We start from the raw sequence: 5,257 nt of genomic DNA on the forward strand, positions 1-5,257 counted from the left end.
TAATTCATTATGAACATTTCAAAACATTATGCAGTTTATGTACATATGAAGTAACAATGTAGTTTACAAAATACACTCCTGGAAATAGAAAAAAGAACACATTGACACCGGTGTGTCAGACCCACCATACTTGTTCCGGACACTGCGAGAGGGCTGTACAAGCAATGATCACACGCACGGCACAGCGGACACACCAGGAACCGCGGTGTTGGCCGTCGAATGGCGCTAGCTGCGCAGCATTTGTGCACCGCCGCCGTCAGTGTCAGCCAGTTTGCCGTGGCATACGGAGCTCCATCGCAGTCTTTAACACTGGTAGGATGCCGCGACAGCGTGGACGTGAACCGTATGTGCAGTTGACGGAATTTGAGCGAGAGCGTATAGTGGGCATGCGGGAGGCCGGGTGGACGTACCGCCGAATTGCTCAACACGTGGGGCGTGAGGTCTCCACAGTACATCGATGTTGTCGCCAGTGGTCGGTGGAAGGTGCACGTGCCCGTCGACCTGGACCGGACCGCAGCGACGCACGGATGCACGACAAGACCGTAGGATCCTACGCAGTGCCGTAGGGGACCGCACCGCCACTTCCCAGCATATTAGGGACACTGTTGCTCCTGGGGTATCGGCGAGGACCATTCGCAACCGTCTCCATGAAGCTGGGCTACGGTCCCGCACACCGTTAGGCCGTCTTCCGCTCACGCCCCAACATCGTGCAGCCCGCCTCCAGTGGTGTCGCGACAGGCGTGAATGGAGGGACGAATGGAGACGTGTCGTCTTCAGCGATGAGAGTCGCTTCTGCCTTGGTGCCAATGATGGTCGTATGCGTGTTTGACGCCGTGCAGGTGAGCGCCACAATCAGGACTGCATACGACCGAGGCACACAGGGCCAACACCCGGCATCATGGTGTGGGGAGCGATCTCCTACACTGGCCGTACACCACTGGTGATCGTCGAGGGGACACTGAATAGTGCACGGTACGTCCAAACCGTCATCGAACCCATCGTTCTACCATTCCTAGACCGGCAAGGGAACTTGCTGTTCCAACAGGACAATGCACGTCCGCATGTATCCCGTGCCACCCAACGTGCTCTAGAAGGTGTAAGTCAACTACCCTGGCCAGCAAGATCTCCGGATCTGTCCCCCATTGAGCATGTTTGGGACTGGATGAAGCGTCATCTCACGCGGTCTGCACGTCCAGCACGAACGCTGGTCCAACTGAGGCGCCAGGTGGAAATGGCATGGCAAGCCGTTCCACAGGACTACATCCAGCATCTCTACGATCGTCTCCATGGGAGAATAGCAGCCTGCATTGCTGCGAAAGGTGGATATACACTGTACTAGTGCCGACATTGTGCATGCTCTGTTGCCTGTGTCTATGTGCCTGTGGTTCTGTCAGTGTGATCATGTGATGTATCTGACCCCAGGAATGTGTCAATAAAGTTTCCCCTTCCTGGGACAATGAATTCACGGTGTTCTTATTTCAATTTCCAGGAGTGTAGATGGGTAGCTAGAGACAACGTCAAACTAAATACACAAATATTTCTGCACAATGGCAATATGCAACTGTTGATTCGAACACATATTGTTCTGTAGGTGCGCAACTGGAGTGTGTTCTGGCTAGTATCACGTTGCGACCACTCCAACGGGCCGACTGTCGTAACTTGTTGACCGCGTAACAGCTATGGAATTTCAAAGCGGCACCGGATGCTGTGACACGGGATAGGAAAAAAGAGATGTTCCCAACAAAAACAAATACATCGTTTCATTTCCTAGCCGCTTAATAAATAGCTTGCCTCTACGAAAGAAACTGTCAGGCTCAAGGAAGTTAAGATTTTTTACTAGGGCATAAAAAGCCTGTTGAATGATGTATGACTTACCAGCTGTCAGAGAGACAGTTCACAGAAACGCATGTTGTTCATTGTCTCTTAATCGAGCTGCAACATGCTGTAAGCAGCAGGAACATTAAGAGTGAACTTCACGTCAATGATGAGGTCACTGCAGAAGGAGCACACGGTTTACTTAGGGGAGCAATCTGTCCAGTCCTTTCCGTAACAACCTTTCCAAGTATTTTTCTGAGGCAGTAAGACAACCACAGTGAAACTAAACCATGTTGACCGATGGGAGGTTAAGTGTATAATCTTTGCGTGCTATTCACGGAAGAGAGAGATGACGAGAAGCCTATACATATGTGGGGCACAGAACACTAACCGCATGAGTGTCTTTCATATAGCGTTCATACATACCAACACGAATTCTTTACAGGCGAATGGAAAAACTGGTAGAAGCCGACCTCGGGGAAGTTGAGTTTGGATTCCGTAGAAATGTTGCAACACGAGAGGCAATACTGACACTACGACTTATCTTAGATTAAGGAAAGGCTAAACTACGTTTCTAGCATTTGTAGACTTAGAGAAAGCTTTTGACAATGTTGATTGGAATACTTTCAAATTCTGTAGGTCACAAGATCGAATTCATGGAACGAAAGGCTATTTACAATTTGTACAGAAACCAAATGGCAGTCGAGGGGTATGACAGGGAAGCAGTGGTTGGGAAGGGAGAGAGACAGGTTTGTAGCTTATCCCCGGTGTCATTCAATCTGCATATTGAGCAGGCAGTAAAGGAAACAGAAGAAAAATTCGGAGTAGGAATTAAAATCCGTGGAGAAGAAATAATAACTTTGACATCTGCCAATGACATTGTAATTCTGTCAGAGAGGGTAAAGGACTTGGAAGAGCGCTTGAACGGAATGGACAGTGTCTTGAAAGGAGGATATAAGATGAACATCAACAAATCAAAACGAGGATAATGGAATACAGTCGAATTAAATCACGGGATGCTGGGGGAATTAGATTAGGAAATGAGACACTTAAAGTAGTAGAGAGTTTTACTATTTGGGGAGCAAAATAACTGTTGATGATCGAAGTAGAGTAGAGACTGGCAATGGCAAAGAAAGCGTTTCTGAAGAAGAGAAATTTGTTAACATCGAGTATACATTTAAATATGAAGAAGTCTGCTGTGAAAGTATTTCTATGGAGTGCAGCCATAGTAGTTTAGACAAGAAGAGAATAGAAGCTTTCGAAATGTGGTGCTACAGAAGAATGCTGAAGATTATTGGGGTAGATTATGTAACTAATGAGGAGGTACTGAACTGAACTGGGGAGAAGAGGAATTTGTGAGACAACTTGACTAGAAGAAGTGATCGGGTGGTAGGACACGTTCTGAGGCATCAAGGGATCACCAGTTTTGTACCACAGGGAAGTGTGGAGGGTAAAAATCGTAGAGGGAGACCAACAGTTGAATACAGTAAACAGATTCAGAAGAATGCAGGCTGCAGTAGTTACTCCGAGATGAAGAGGCTTGCACAAGATAGAGTAGCATGGCGATTTGGATCAAACCAGCCTCTGGACTGAAGACCACAACTACAGCAACAACAACACATTTGCTGGAGGAGCTGGCTTGTAGGAGTCAGGTCAAGAATTAAAGGTTGTTTGGGAAAGAGATATCGAATTGCCCCTATGGCACCTTGCGGTGAAACAGGCTAGGATGTAAGCCTTCAAAGGGAACACATGAAGAGTGATACACCAAATTGCTTGACGTGCTGCAGAAACTGTAGCAAATATTGGTTCTTTCGGAGAGTGTTTCATTTTCTAATGTTGTATGATACAGTTGTTAGGGCCTAATTGATGTAATAGACAACCATTTCAGATGAACTGCAGGGAGATGTGAATTAAAACCATGAAGCTTAATAGCGGTAGTTCATTTAAGCATGTTACACTAAGCACTACCGAAGTTGTTAGACAATGATTGCGTTGTACTTCGTTGGTGACGGGACAACGTCTCAGTCTCCGTGCATCTTACTGCAGGACTTAGCCTTGTAGAAGTTTGTTTAGAGTCTGACTTACGTCACTTGAGTGACCACCATAAATTATTAGTACACTACCGTTTATGAAATTTACAATACCAAGGTGTATGAAAGTGGCTGAACTTTATACCGTACTCACAAGACTTGAAAGAATCTACCATACTCAGAAAACCAGTGTTGGGAACAGATGCGAGAACTCCGCATTAGGGACCACGACAAAATTATGATGGAAATGGATTGCCATTGCCTTTGTCAGACACATTATGAAGTGTAGAGCGTGTATCTGCGTCGTGAGGATGAATGTGAAGAGTATGTGTACAATGTAGTGTTGTAACTGTGTTCTTATGGACGAGGGGAAGTGAGAGGGTGAAATCCTGATACGGCTTACTGCAGCCGAGTAACAGCAAGGTAACTGCTACACTTGATGTGCCCATCCGACCGATGGACCACCATCAACTTCATCCACACGTCCTGGCTCCATGAGCCACTGCAGTGAGGTTTTGAATTGAAATTCGTATCATCGTTATCATTGGCGCTAAGTCTGGTGATCAGGAACACCTTTCTTCCCCTTGCTGGCCCAATAGTGCCGATGAAGAACTCTTCCATCAGCAGGATTCGAAATGGGTAATGCACATGACTTAAGGCATTTGCGTTGCAGAACTGTAGAGGCTCTCTAGTCCCTATGTCTGCGAATTCAGTGTGGTGTGAAATCCCTTGTTATAATAATCTCCAAAACATCCCATCATGGAATCAAAATGGCTCGGATTTATGCCTGGAGAATATCCCACGATGTACAGGTAATTTGTACGCGAGTCTAAAAAGCATCGACAGTGCTTGCTGAGAAAACGTGACTAGCTCTTGCGCACTTTCCGAGCTCATTCGGTGGGTGGAATAAGAGGTTAGGTACGGAGAGGGAAACAGTAATATCTGTCATTGTCGCATCCTCAGTCTTCACCACAGGCTGTCAGCCTTTGTCCTTTTTATATAGGATGGGACAAATGAAACACATGTGGAAAATATTTCAACACACAAAGACTGGCAACGCATGTTATTTCATTTTTCCTGGGAGAAGGGGAGGCAACGGCCTTGCCGCAGTGGAAACACCGGTTCCCGTCGGATCACCGAAGTTACGCGCTGTCGGACGTGGCCGGCACTTGGATGGGTGACCATCTGGGCCGGCATGTGCTGTTGACAGTTTTCGGGGTGCACTCAGCCTCGTGATGCCAATTCAGGAGCTACTCGACCCATAGTAGCGGCTCCGGTCAAAGAAAACCATCGTAACGACCGGGAGTGCGGTGTGCTGACCATACGCCACTCCTATCCGCATCCTCATCTGAGGACAACATGGCGGTCGGATGGTCCCGAATGGCCACTTGTGGCCTGACGACAGACTGCTT

At 47.2% G+C, this 5,257-nt stretch overlaps 1 pseudogene; it reads left to right on the forward strand.

The window, feature by feature from the left end:
* The first annotated feature begins 4,936 nt into the window (after positions 1–4,936).
* LOC126196731 (5S ribosomal RNA) lies at positions 4,937–5,054 on the forward strand (annotated as a pseudogene).
* Positions 5,055–5,257: the final 203 nt, after the last annotated feature.

This window comes from Schistocerca nitens, chromosome 7 (assembly GCF_023898315.1).
Source record: "Schistocerca nitens isolate TAMUIC-IGC-003100 chromosome 7, iqSchNite1.1, whole genome shotgun sequence".
NCBI lineage: Eukaryota > Metazoa > Arthropoda > Insecta > Orthoptera > Acrididae > Schistocerca > Schistocerca nitens.